The 13,792-nt window shown below is 41.6% G+C and overlaps 1 protein-coding gene across 3 annotated transcripts in view; it reads right to left on the bottom strand.

Annotated features, from left to right (window-relative positions):
* RALA (RAS like proto-oncogene A) overlaps positions 1–13,792 on the bottom strand; it is a 57,643-nt gene that overhangs the window by 21,184 nt on the left and 22,667 nt on the right. Inside the window, exon 1 of one of the 3 annotated variants that reach the window (XM_043964000.1) lies at positions 10,669–10,804. The exons of the other annotated variants lie outside the window; for them this stretch is intronic. The gene's annotated coding sequence lies outside the window, so the exon portion shown is untranslated. Of the gene's footprint in view, positions 1–10,668; positions 10,805–13,792 lie in introns of those variants that run through there. 3 annotated transcript variants of the gene reach the window in all.

The raw sequence follows: 13,792 nt of genomic DNA, 5'->3' as shown, positions 1-13,792 counted from the left end.
TTGCCAGAGGATACTGTTCATTTATTACCAATTTTACTTACAGAAGCTCAAGGAACAGCAGGGGAGGTATCCAAAATCCCCTCTGACATTCCTGAGTCTTTATGGGCCTCATCCCCTAATGAGGTGGGGCTCCTTAAGTCTGCCATGCCTGTTACCTTTAAAGTTAAGGGGGGACCACCCCCCTCCATTCCACAGTATCCATTGTCTAGGGAAGCAATAGAAGGGATCACCCCTATAATTGAGGCTTTGAAAAGCCAGGGTATTATTATTCCATGTCATCACTCTCCATGCAATACTCCCATTTTGCCAGTTAAAAAACCCAAGCCTGGGCCAGATGGTAAACCTGTTTATCGCTTTGTGCAAGATCTTAGAGCGATTAATAATTATGTTATTCCTAGACATTCTATAGTCGCAAATCCGGCTATGATAATTTCCTCAATTCCCTATGAATCTACATGTTTCACAGTGGTAGACCTTTGCTCTGCCTTTTTCTCCATACCAGTACATGAGGACTTCCAATATTTATTTGCTTTTACCTGGAAAAATAGACAGTGGACCTGGACTAGACTCCCACAGGGATTTGTAGACAGTCCCACATTATTTTCCCAAATTTTACAGCAGGATCTGGCCTCTATTACCTTTAAAGCCTCCACACTAGTACAATATGTTGATGACTTACTTTTGGCCTCTCCTAATGCTGAAATTTGTCAGGAAGATAGCCGTCACTTACTGCTGGAGCTGCACAAGAGAGGACACAAGGTTTCTAAGACAAAGGTACAATGGTGTTTGCCCCAGGTAGAATATTTAGGATTTATTTTGGCTGCTGGAACTCGCTCTGTCTCTTCTAAGCGAGTCCAGGCCATTCAACAACTCTCTGCCCCCACTACTAAGAGGCAGTTGAGAGCCATTCTGGGAGCAGCTGGGTACTGTAGACAATGGATACCCTCTTTTGGTGAAATTACTAAACCCCTCATAGCTCTTACAAAAAGTTCTGTTCCAGACATTTTACAGTTGGATCCCCAGCATCTCTCAGCCATAAAAGAATTAAAACGGGCCTTGTTATCAGCACCTGCCCTAGGACTGCCAGATTATAGTAAGCCTTTCACTCTCTTTGTGCATGAACAAAGGGGGGTGGCTTCTGGAGTCCTGACTCAGTCACTGGGGCCTAACCAGCGTCCTATAGCCTACTATTCAATTCAGCTGGACCCTGTAGCGGCTGGAGTGCCACCTTGCCTTAGAGCAGTGGCGGCCACAGCGCTTTTGGTAGAAAAAGCCTCTGATTTGGTCCTAGGTAACCCTCTAACTGTGCAATGCCCTCACGAAGTGGAGGCTCTCTTACTACGTCACAGGACACAAGCCTTTTCAGATCAAAGGCTGGCTAAGTATGAAATAACCCTGTTAGGTAATGAGAATATCACTTTAAAACGCTGCACAGTTCTTAATCCAGCAACACTACTCCCTAATTTACCATTCTCGGGGGAACCGTTGCATGACTGTGCTTCTTTAGTTGATATGGCTGAAAAACCCCGTGATGATCTTTTTGATACACCTTTAGAAAATCCTGATCTTGTCCTCTATACAGATGGTTCCTCATTTATGAGAGAGGGAACCCGTTTTACTGGAGCTGCTGTAGTTTCTGATTATGACACCCTCTGGGCAGCTTCTCTGCCTTCCCATTTTAGTGCACAGGCTGCTGAACTTGTGGCTCTTACACAGGCCTGTAATATAGCTAAAGATAAGAGTGCCACCATTTTTACTGACTCGAAATATGGCTTTGGCATATGCCACTTTATTGGTATGATTTGGCGTCAACGAGGCTTTCTAACATCCTCGGGCAAGGCTATTGCCAATGGGGACCTTATCAAGGACCTCTTAGATGCCCTAAAACTGCCTTCTTCCCTAGCCGTTGTACATTGCCCTGCCCACACAGGGAATAGTGACCCTGTTTCAAAGGGAAATGCACGAGCCGATTCTGCAGCCAAGCTTGCTGCATTAGAAGCTCCTGAACATGTATTTAACCTTTCACCTTCTGAGGATATTCCTTCCAACCTAACCTATGACGATTCTGAAGTAGAAAAGTGGAAAAAGAAATTTAAGGCGAAACAGATCAATGGCATCTGGGTGTCTCCGGAAGGTAAGCCATTTCTTCCCCGGAAATTCTACCACCAGGTATGCCTCTCTGTTCACAGAAAAGGCCATTTTGGTACACAAGGCATTGTAGACTCTATTAAGAGAACCTGGATAGCACCAGGTGTGACTAATACAGCATCTCGAATCTGCTCGGGCTGCTCCACATGTCAGTCTTATAATCAGTATGCTTTTAAGGCCAAAGCTTATGGAGGGCGTCCTCTAGCATATACACCTTTTGAGCACTTACAAATTGATTATATTACTATGCCAAAAGCAGGACATTATAAATTTTGCCTTGTTATAGTTGATCAGCTCACTCGGTGGGTGGAGGCCTTTCCCAGCCCCCGAGCCACAGCTGCCTTTGTTGCCAAAATTCTTCTTAAAGAGATAGTACCTCGTTTTGGCCCACCAGCCCGCATCGATTCTGACAAAGGCACACATTTCACTGATTCGATTTTATCCCAAATCTACTCTTTCTTGGGAGTGACTCCAAAATTCCACACGCCCTACCATCCACAAAGTTCAGGCCAAGTCGAACGTATGAATAAAGAGCTTAAGAGTATGATTGGCAAATTATGTACTGAAACCCATTTGAAATGGCCTGATGTTCTACCATTGGCATTATTCTATCTACGAAGTAGACCAAGAGGAGAACTTCATATATCTCCTTATGAAATGCTTTTTGGTCACCCTCCTATCCAAGCTAAAACTTTTTCCCCAGTTTATACATCACTGGTGGGAGGTGATACTTCTGTTGCTTCCTATATACAGGAATTACAGACCAGGCTACGTGAACTCCATGAGGCAGGAGCTGTGGTCCAGGCAGGACCATTAGACTTTTCATTGCATAACTTCAACCCAGGAGATAAAATATATGTAAAGAATTTTCAGAGAACCAGTGGAACTCAACCTGCCTGGGAAGGACCTTTTCAGGTATTATTGACAACTCCTACCGCCATTAAAATTGGTGAAAAAGACTCATGGATTCATTGCTCTCATATAAAGCCTGCACCATTCATAGGTGAAGAGATTTCAGATAGACCTGAGGTAGACGCTAAAGAGGTAAAAACCCTAACGATAGCAACTGTTAAAGAGCAAAGAAAGTTCAGAGGAAACAGGAAGTTCCCATTTAAGAATCCCACTGATCAGTTAAATGCTTTGGGACTCAGTCTTCGTAAAGTATCAGGAGACGGAAATTGCCTTTTTAGGGCTTTAGCAGACCAGCTAGAAGGTCACTGTAGAAATCATCTCAGACACAGACAAGAAGCTGCTTCTTATATGATTAACCATAGACAAGAGTTTGAGTCTTTTATAGTAAATGACTCCCCTTTTGAAGAATATGTTGATGAATTAAAGAAATTTGGAAAGTGGGGAGGAAATGATACAATTGTAGCATTTGCTAAGCAGCATCAGCTGAATGTTGTGGTTCATCAATTAAATCAGCCTTTATTGAAAATCAGTGGCACAGACAAAACTGATGCTACAGAACTCCACATTTTCTACCATAAAGAACATTATGACAGCATTAGAAAGATCAATGACAATTCAGAAACCCCTGCCACTTTGGCATGCAGAGAATTGGGGAACCAGTTAAAACAATGTGGCATACCCCAAACTCTAGCAGCTTAAATACCTTATAATTTAACAAGCATTTCCTTCTACAGGCAAAAGCACTGAAGTACATGGCCTAGTTTTCTGGCCTACCTCAACTATTTTTTTTTTTTTTTATTAATTTTTGGGTTTTTTTGTTTTTGTTTTGACTTTTGAAAGGCACTGAAAAGACCTGGAATTGACTGCACCTTTAAGTTCTTTAAGAGCACAAAAGGGTGCTTAGCGAATCTTTTGCTTTTTATTTTTTATTTTTGGTTTTGCTTTGGTTTTTTTTTTACTTTTGTTTCTTTTGCTTTTCTTTAAAACTAAATTTTGTAAACTAAGTGATTATTCAAAGACATTTTAAGTATATGCTGTGGGTGAGGCTATCGGGCCTCAGAAGCTACCAGAATTCTTCTTTTTTTTTATTTACTCTTTCTTTTTGAGAGAACCATGAGTTCTAATGAGTTTTGTTTTATTTATTTATTTTTCTCCTTTCTCTTGTATGTTGTTCTGTTTAACTAAAAAGTACCAGAAATTGCTTGATACCTCACTGAAAACATTGAATATTGAATCTTGCTAATTGAAGTCTTATTTCTTTTTGATGAATTAATCACCACTTTAAGTATCTGCTACTGTTATACCAGAGAATTCATGTATAAGATGATGTGGTCTACTTGCTAAAAGAAGATTATGTAATAATGTCTAAAAGAAGATTATGTAACAATGTCTAATATAATCAGCTATTTACATTCGTTTATTATTTATATGTCATTATACTCTGGGTATGGTTTGGAATTATTGTATATATCACTAATATATTCTCAGTTATGCAGCATAGCACACATTTTTACCATCATATTGTCTTTGGTGAAATTAATGAGATTTCAGAAATATGGAAACTTATCATTTCAGAGACTAACTTGCTGTGAACTCTGACGCAGGCCCTGGAGAGAATATATGTGCAACAAAAGGAGAGACAGGTATACGTAAGTCCATGGTTTGCTTATGATGGTGACTATGTAGAGCACAATTACTAGGCACAGTCCAGTATTCATCCTCTCTCCCTCCTAATTTAACCTAATTTAACTGAACTTATTTATCTTTTTATCTCACTCAGTTGAATTCACCTGTGGCCTAGCACAATCACTGGCTGTCTCAGAACCATGAGATATGGTATGATAACCTTTCCATAACATTTTCAGGTGTCATGAACACATACTAAATTTGGCTTTGATCCAGACACATGGTGGTAAAAAGTGTTACACATTGCATAACTACCTCAACCCTCTATTACAAGTCTAACCATATAAAGGAGGGAATGTAATGGAATTTATTAATTTGATCATTGACAATGCTATGCTAAGGTTTTAAAAATACAGCAATTCAAACAGTTAAAGAAGATAATCCAGCTTTCCAGACCAGAGTCCAGAATCCAGTTTTCCAGACCAGAATCCAGTTTCCTCCTGATGACATCTTACCACTTCAAGAAGACAAGAGAACTCAGAGACTTTATATGAACTGTTTTGCTTTATTAGCTTTTACTATCTCCTTTCTGTTATATACTATCTGTAACATGTACTCTCTGCAGAGGCTCTCCCTTTGCAAGACTAATGTCAAAGCGTCGGTTCATGAGAAAAAAAAAAAAAAAATCGCCCCTCTGGACAAAACTTTCCTCTCTTCCTTTTCTGTATTGTTGTTCGCATATTATTAGTCAGCAAAAGTTATTATATTCTTTTTACTGTTCCATCAAGGAAACATTCCGTTTCTTGAGGAAGCAAAGGGGGGAAATGTGGTAAAATATGAAAGTTTTTAACAGTCGGTTAGGATAACTGAAAGACGCCAGTTTTTCAAGGACCACCCTTTTGGGGAGGAGATGAACAGTCTGCCTGCTGCGCATGTCAGACTGCCTGCCGGGTACAGTCCGCCTGCTGCGCATGTCAGACTGCCTGCCAGGTACAGTGCGCCTGCTGCGCATGTCAGACTGCCTGCCGGGTTTTTTTTGACTTCCGGGGTGGAGAAGAGGAGAGTAGCCTTTTTTGCCGGCTTGGCGGGACTCCGGGCGGCGCGGCACAGACGGTCTGACTCACTCCAAAGGTGGCCTAAATCGGTTTGGTGAGTTTTTATAAGGAATATAGACTAAGCCTAGATTTAAGACGATTTGTACTGTATTTCTGTTTTCCTATCCTTCTAATCAACAACACCTTATATACAATAAAGGCTCTATCTAGAAAACCAGAAGCTTCTTCCATTTACTAGTCTGGGAGATGAATTAAGGGAAGGGTTAAGTAGGGGAGATTTATGATCTAATATCCAATTTTAAATCTCACAGTACATAAGACATGGTAGTAGTAATAGTAAACTAGTGTTTGATAAACCCAAAGAGCCCAGCTTCTGGGATAAGAATTCACTATTTGATAAATACTGCAGGGAAAATTGGAAAACAATGTGCCAAAAACTAGGTGTAGACCAACATCTTACACCATATTCCAAGACAAGGTCAAAATGGGTAAATGTTTTAGACATACAGGGTGACACCATAAACAAATTAGGAGAGCAAGGAATAGTTTATCTGTCAGAAGGGAAGACTTTCTAACCAAACAAGAGATACAAGTAGTAGGGACTATGACCCACATTTTCTAGAGGAGAAAAAAAGCTCATGCACATAGCAATAAGTCTTTGCAGTGGAATTCAAACTCAGGTCCTCCTAACTCTATCCATTACAGCAGGCTGCCTGTCTTTATCACAGTCTGTATGCAGGCTTCATCTGCTTGTTTTTCCTGCATGGAGTTAAAACAAATGTGGACCTCATTGGAAGACACAAGAATCATGGGCTTGATGGAACCAACGTATCATCTACAAACAAAAGCTCCCTTTCCCATTTAGCCTTAGCAACAGGCATCTTCCATGACACTGGAAAACATCTTTGGTGAGTACAGATGGCTCTATTTTACCACTCAATAATCAGGTGACTGAACAACATCACCTCCGCTGTTATCTTCCAAGGATTCTTATATGGCTTTGATGAATGAGTAAGAGATACCTACTTGGAAGAGAGCCAAATTAAGTGTCAAACCATAAGCAAGCATAGTGGGATCCTGAATTCACTAAACATCAGCTGTGACTATGTCTGATATAAAATAATGACTTCAAAACCCCATCTGCTCCCTTCCCTATGATCTCTATGCCTGGGCATTCAAAACAGCATAAAATTACTTGGTTTTTCGAGAAGCAGGTGCGACAGGTATCATTACAAACAAGGTAAATCCAAGCACACTCGCTGGTTCACAGGAAAGAAGGTTCAGCTCTCAGGCTTCTTGTGCGACTGACAAGCCAATAAAGCCAACCCTACATGACCCACCCAGTAAGAATGGCCATTTAGCGCTCCAAAGGAATTTTTTAGAAAGTATTGGCGGGGGCAGCTAGGTGGCGAAATGGATAAAGCACCGGCCCTGGATTCAGGAGGACCTGAGTTCAACTCTGGCTTCAGACACTTGACACTTACTAGCTGTGTGACCCTGGGCAAGTCACTTAACCCTCATTGCCCCAGCAAAAAAAAAAGAAATGTCTTAAGGCTCTTTCACCAATGCAAGTTAATTCAAGAGTTCATTCTCCCACTGTTATCAAAGAACTATTCTAGGATTAGCCGTGAATTTTTCATATAACTATGTCTCAGCTGACAAGGATTTCTTTTCTCTTGTTCTCCTAGCATTCTGGGAAAGCTTCCCTCATCTCTCTTTCATAGATGAACCCCATATTTCAACTGGAAAACATGGAACTTTCTTTAGCCTGATGCTCTAGCGCCTAGAAATCACCCATCTCTTTCATCAAAGAAGAAATGACTTGGATCTAAAAGAGGTAATACAAAGGTAATTTCTCAGCGGGTTTTAAATAATAGGCCTTTAAGTGGGCAGCTAGCTGGCGCACTGGATAAAGCACTGGCCCTGGATTCAGGAGGACCTGAGTTCAAATCCAGCCTCAGACATGTGACACTTACTAGCTGTGTGACCCATGGCAAGTCACTTAACCCTCACTGCCCCGCAATAATAAATAAGTGAAATAATGAATAAATGAATAAACAAATAGTAAGCCTTTAAAACAAACTATAAGTAGGCAACTTATATTCTAGTCAGGTCTGTGAGCAATCAAGACTCAAATCAATCTATCATGGAAGTTTTAAACCCCCATTTAAAGATTAGAAAGGGATATATTTAAATTTAGAAACAAAATAGGGGGCAGGTAGGTGGCACAGTGGATAAAGCACTGGCCCTGAATTCAGAAGGACTTGAGTTCAAATCCGGCCTCAGTTACTTAACACTTACTAGCTGTGTGACCCTGGGCAAGTCACTTAACCCCAATTGCCTCACCAAAAAAACAAAACAAAAAAACCCACCCAACAACAAAAAACCAACTAAAAACCAAAATAGAGCTAAACTGGAAACCAGGGTTTTTTTTTTTTAATTTTCTAAATACAATATCAAAATGGATTAATTTTTGTGAACCAGCCTTCTTTTTTTTTTTTTTTAACTTTTTTTTTCTCTTTAGGGCAATGAGGGTTAAGTGACTTGCCCAGGGTCACACAGCTAGTAAGTGTTAAGTGTCTGAGGCCAGATTTGAACTCGGGTATTCCTGAATCCAGGGCCGGTGCTTTATCCACTGCGCCACCCAGCGGCCTGAACCAGCCTTATTTCAAAGGACAAAATGCAAAATCACAGGTCAGCTTGTCATCCACACAGCCAAACTTGCTGAAATTTAAATCAAATCCATATTCATCTGGGTAACCCACAAGAAAGTAAAAAAGCAATTCTTCACGTTCAGAATGAACACTGAAGGCTGCCCCGTACCTAGTATTAGCATTAAAAAGACAAAAGATGACAGGAAACACAGGTCAAAAAGACGCAAACAAAACAAAAATAAAAGCCACCATCTCCTCCATAGCATTTAGAATAAATCATTTAAAAGTTGAGACTTGTGAAGTGTCCTATGAGTCATTTCTGCACATGGAGCAGCTGTATTCTCTGCATGACCCTTAGCACGAGGAGACTGCCTCGTGTGGCCTTTACTACTGTTCTGCCCAGCCTCCTGCCTGGCACACGGCTCTCCTTATCACTATGAGGAAGGAGAAGAGAAAAAAGGTTTGGCCACAGGCTAAAGGAGCATTTGATGTGGCTGATGAGACTGGCCTCCACACCACTGCTGGACTGGAGAGTTAGCGGGATGGGGATGGGGATGGGAGCAGTCAATGGGTAATTGATTCAAGCAAGGGTAAAGGAGAAGGATTTATGGGCTCAAGACAGGGAAGGAAAGAAAGAGCGCCCCAAACACAACTGTGACACCATGATGATGGAGGCCAGTCTGGCCATTGAGGGCATGGAACTTGTGCTCCCCAGGCAGAACTTCCAAGAACCCAGGGTCACAATTGAAAAATGGTCAAAGGATATGAACAGGCAGTTTTCAAATGAAGAAATCAAAGCTATCTATAATCATATGAAAAAAATGCTCTAAATCACTACTGATGAGAGAAATGCAAATTAAAACAACTCTGAAGTTATCACCTCACATCTATCAGATTGGCTAATATTACAAAAAAGGAAAATAATAAATGTTGGAGAAACTGTGGAAAAAATGGAACACTAATGCATTGTTGGTGGAGTTGTGAACTGATTCTGCCATTCTGGAGAGCAACTTGGAATTGTGCCCAAAGGGCTATGGGATTGTGCATACCCTTTGATCCAGTAATACCACTACTAGGTCTGTATCCCAAAGAGATCATAAAAAAGGGAAAAGGACCCACACTGTACAAAAATTTTTATAGCAGCTCTCTTTGTGGTGGCAAAGAATTGGAAATCCAGGGAATGTCCATCCACTGGGGAGTGACTGAACAAGTTGTGGTATATGAATGTAATGGAATACTATTGTGCTATAAGAAATGATGAGCAGGCAGATTTCAGAAAAACCTGGAAAGATTTAAGTGGACTGATGCTGAATGAAGTGAGCAGAACCAGTACACAGTAACAACAACATTGTGTGATGATCAACTGTGATAGACTTAGCTCTTCTCAGCAATACAATGATCCAATACAATTCCAAAGGACTCATGATGGAAAATGCTCTACACATCCAGAAAAAAGAACTGTAGATTGTGAATGCTGATTGAACTATACTTTTTGGCTGTTTTTTTTTTATAAGTTTTTCCCTTGTGTTCTGATTCTTCTTTCACAACATGACAAATGCAGAAATATGTTTAATATGATTGTACATATATAACCTATATCAAATTGCTTTCCATCTTGGGGAGGGGGGAGAGAAGGGAAGGAGGGACAAAAATTTGGAACTAAAAATCTTATGAAAACAAATGTTGAAAATTATCTTTACATGTAATTAGAAAATAATAAAATACTTTTATGATTTAAAAAAAACCACCATGAACCTAGGGTTACTGTCCCATCAGCAGGAGGCACTGGGGTCAATTTCAGAGAAGAGGGTACTGGAGCAATGGTGGCAGAACAAGGGTCTGGAAGTAGCAGTGGGGAACAAGTAATATACTGATGCCATCTCCAGACCATGAGAAAGGGGTTAAACAGATGGCAAGAAAAGACAGCATCCTCAAGGAAAAGCTGCTTACTGCAAAGATCACAGATTAGAGATAGGAGGGACTTTACAGGTAATCAGTTCCAACTTTCACTTAACAGATGAAGAAACTGAGGCTGAGAAAGGCCAAGTGACAAGTGGGAATGAGCAGAACAGAAAAAACACACAGAATGAAGGGAAATGTGTTCAGAGGAGGGGCCCAGTAGAAGGATGGGAAAAGAGGGAGACAGGGAGGCTGGAAACCTGGGGGAACTGGGGTGAATAGAGATGTGAAAAGGATGGGGAGGAGGAAGACCAAGATAGGGCAGCAAGTCTTGACGGCAGGAGTCTGGGTGATGAGTCCAAGGGCTCACTGACCTTCTCACAGAAGAAGGCAGAACTGGTATCCACATGAGGAGCGTGAGATGTCAGCATTCGTGTGACTGCATGTGCTGCCACTGCTGGGGCCCCAAGGATGCACCGCTGCCTTGGATGACAGATGGTGGTCTCATTGCAACAATGCTCTGGAGGGAGAGCAAGGAAGGGGAAGCAGATGAAACGTCCACCATCGTATCCTTCTGGACACACCAGGAAGAGACACACTGCAGCGGTGCCACCAGGAGCAAGGCCCCTGTAGCAGGCCTGACCAGGCCTTGGCTCAATCGTGCCAAATTACAGCAATGCTCTCATGCTGTGCAGCCCTGACCCCACATGGACGGACAACACACCACAGCCTTCCAAATTGCTCATGAGAGAATCTGTCCTTCTCTTCAGCCTAAAAGAAGTGAAAGGCCTCGTTTGTATTCACAGACAAGATTGCTGATTTAAGTTTCCATTATTGTGACAGCTTTGGGAGGGTGAAGTAGCCTGCTTATTAACTAAGCAAGCTAAAATGTCCCTCATCACATATTGCTGGCACTATGCTGTTAAGATGGGGTCCTGTGAAACCTCAACCATGTCCCCCCAAAAAGACCAAGCCTCTAAAGGGAGACCCCAGGGGGGCACTGGAGCAAGTTGTGCTTTTCCCAGCCACTGCTTGACAAGCCCCTTCCTTGGTGAATCAAAACAATTTAAGGTCATCAGGATTAGGTGTGTCATCCCTTCCCTTCACCCAACTTGAGTTTCACATGATCTCCCTCAAATACTTGGTCTTTTAAAGGCAGCAGCTCTACGAAGCAGGACGCTGGGAGGGGGCGTCATGATCACCCCTGACTGCTCACAGACCTGCCCACGTCAGGATTCAGAGGAGGAGTAAAGGCTCCTGACTTCCTCCCCCATGGTATAATCTCGTATGCCGGCATATTCACTAGTGCACTGGAATTTCTGAGTAAATGACTCACTAAATACCTAACAATTTTCCCTTCATTTGTCCTTACTGCCTTGACAATAGTAAGATATGCAAAAAGAAATAAACAGTACTAGGAGCCCATACTTAGAGCACACTAATTACCCCATTTAATCCTCACAAACTTTTGAGGTGGGCTTTACTGATTCTCCCAGTCCTCTTTCTCTTGTCCTTTTACACAGAAATACATATATTTATGAGTTGCTCCACCTCAGCATTTACCTCCAGAGTTCCCGGTAATTACGAGGTTAATGAAGGTGAGTTAGTCACTCTGTAAGAGAGGAGAGGAGTCTGCCCAGCGTCAGAGCACTGTCCAAGGCCCTCAGGTTTGAGTCGCCATAGCTCAAGCCCCATCGCCTCTATAAAGCCTTTCTAGCCTTCCCACCATGCCGCCATCACTGCCACTCTAGAGCCTTTTCTGTACCCACTCTTTCTTCTCCCCTGGACTGAAAGCCAACACAACCCCCCTCACCACACTCAGAGCAGTGGCTCAGTAGAGAGCAGGTACTCAGTAAAGACAGTGACTGAAGAATGTATCAGCTGCCTGGGACTTATTTTCATAAGGCTTTTCCATCATAACCAAAATAACGCCAAAGCGGGCAGCTAGGTGGCACAGTGGTAAAGCACCAGCCCTGGATTCAGGAGGACCTGAGTTCAAATCTGGCCTCAGACACGTAACACTTACTAGCTGTGTGACCCTGGGCAAGTCACTTAACCCCAATTGACTCACTAAAAAAAAACAAATAGACAAAAAACAAAAACCATAGCAGACAAAATAATGCCAAGAGAAACCAGTCTATAAAATGGAGTTCTCCCACTGTTCACGGGAGGCAGTACTCAGGAGAAGAAAGTATTTATGTAGCAGTCTCTGCATATAACTGGTTTGGTTATGGCTCAAGAGTCCATCCAGTAAATTATTTTATTAGTGCATTGCAATACCCGAGTCTCATTTTAAAATTTATTCAACTTGAAGAAATCAGGCCTCCATCATGCTGGTAGACCATGCCAAATATTAAAGAAAGAAGTAAAATTTCCTCCAGTAATAAGTCTTTATAAAAAAATATATATATAAGCAGACTGTCTCAATGAAAGGCAAAATTCTAAGGATCTTGTTTTCAAGAAGAGTGCTGAAAAACTACCAACAATAAAGAATTTATTAGTGCTCCAAGACCCACAATTAGGAATATCACTAACTGTATTCTTCCTTAAAAAAAAAAATTCTATGGCATAATCAGACCTCCATTAGGAAAACATGTGGTCTTAGATCTTTTTTTCTTTGGTGAGTCAATTGGGGTTAAGTGACTTGCCCAGGGTCACACAGCTACTAAGTGTTAAGTGTCTGAGGCCAGATTTGAACTCAGGTCCTCCTGAATCCAGGGCTGGTGCTCTATCCACTTCGCCACCTAGCTGCCCCTGGTCTCAGATTTTTATGATTGGTCAAATAATGATTAATAATACAGTTCTGCCTGAATTAAGTCATGTAAAAGGTTAATAAAGTTATGGTTTCTGCTACAATATAATTCACAGAACTCAGATTTTGTTGGTGTGGGTATTTCCTTTGCTGACACAGTTTACGATCCTTACTTACAAGCTTACTTAGCCTTTGTGAGGTACTGTAGCCAACTATTTCATCACCTTGGGTCTAATCTTTTGATGATGAACCTTTTCAAAGTTCACTGGGCTGATTCTCAGACAAAAGACAAAGGTCTCACTGGGCCACTGAAACCTTTCCAGCATGATTAGACACACCAGCCTGGGCTTCATGATGCCGCCTGTAAGAAGCTAGTATTACCTTGATATTTCAGTGAAACAAGCTAGTATTACCTTGATATTTCAGTGAAACAACAGAGGAATTCTTTGGTGGAAATGCACGTGTAAATTCAAAAGCACATTACTGGTTTCATTATTTCCTTCTTATAATAGCTTGATTAAAATGCTGGCCTCTTTTCCAGGGTGCTGAGGAAGAAGGGGATGAAGAGCCCTCCAAAGCCCTCTGCATACCACCCAACCACATTTACTGCCCTCTACTAGCTGGTATTTTGCTTGGCAGCACTGTAGCAACATTAATTTGGACTAACTGGGCCAGCAGAGTCCATTCGTGATGAGAAAAAAGTCTGAATTAGAGAACACTAAAAAATAAATGCATTGTGATGAGTC

The sequence above is a fragment of the Dromiciops gliroides genome, chromosome 1, assembly GCF_019393635.1.
Source record: "Dromiciops gliroides isolate mDroGli1 chromosome 1, mDroGli1.pri, whole genome shotgun sequence".
Classification (NCBI taxonomy): Eukaryota; Metazoa; Chordata; class Mammalia; order Microbiotheria; family Microbiotheriidae; genus Dromiciops; species Dromiciops gliroides.
Note: the sequence above shows the minus strand (reverse complement) of the source record. Positions and strands in the feature narration are given on the sequence as shown.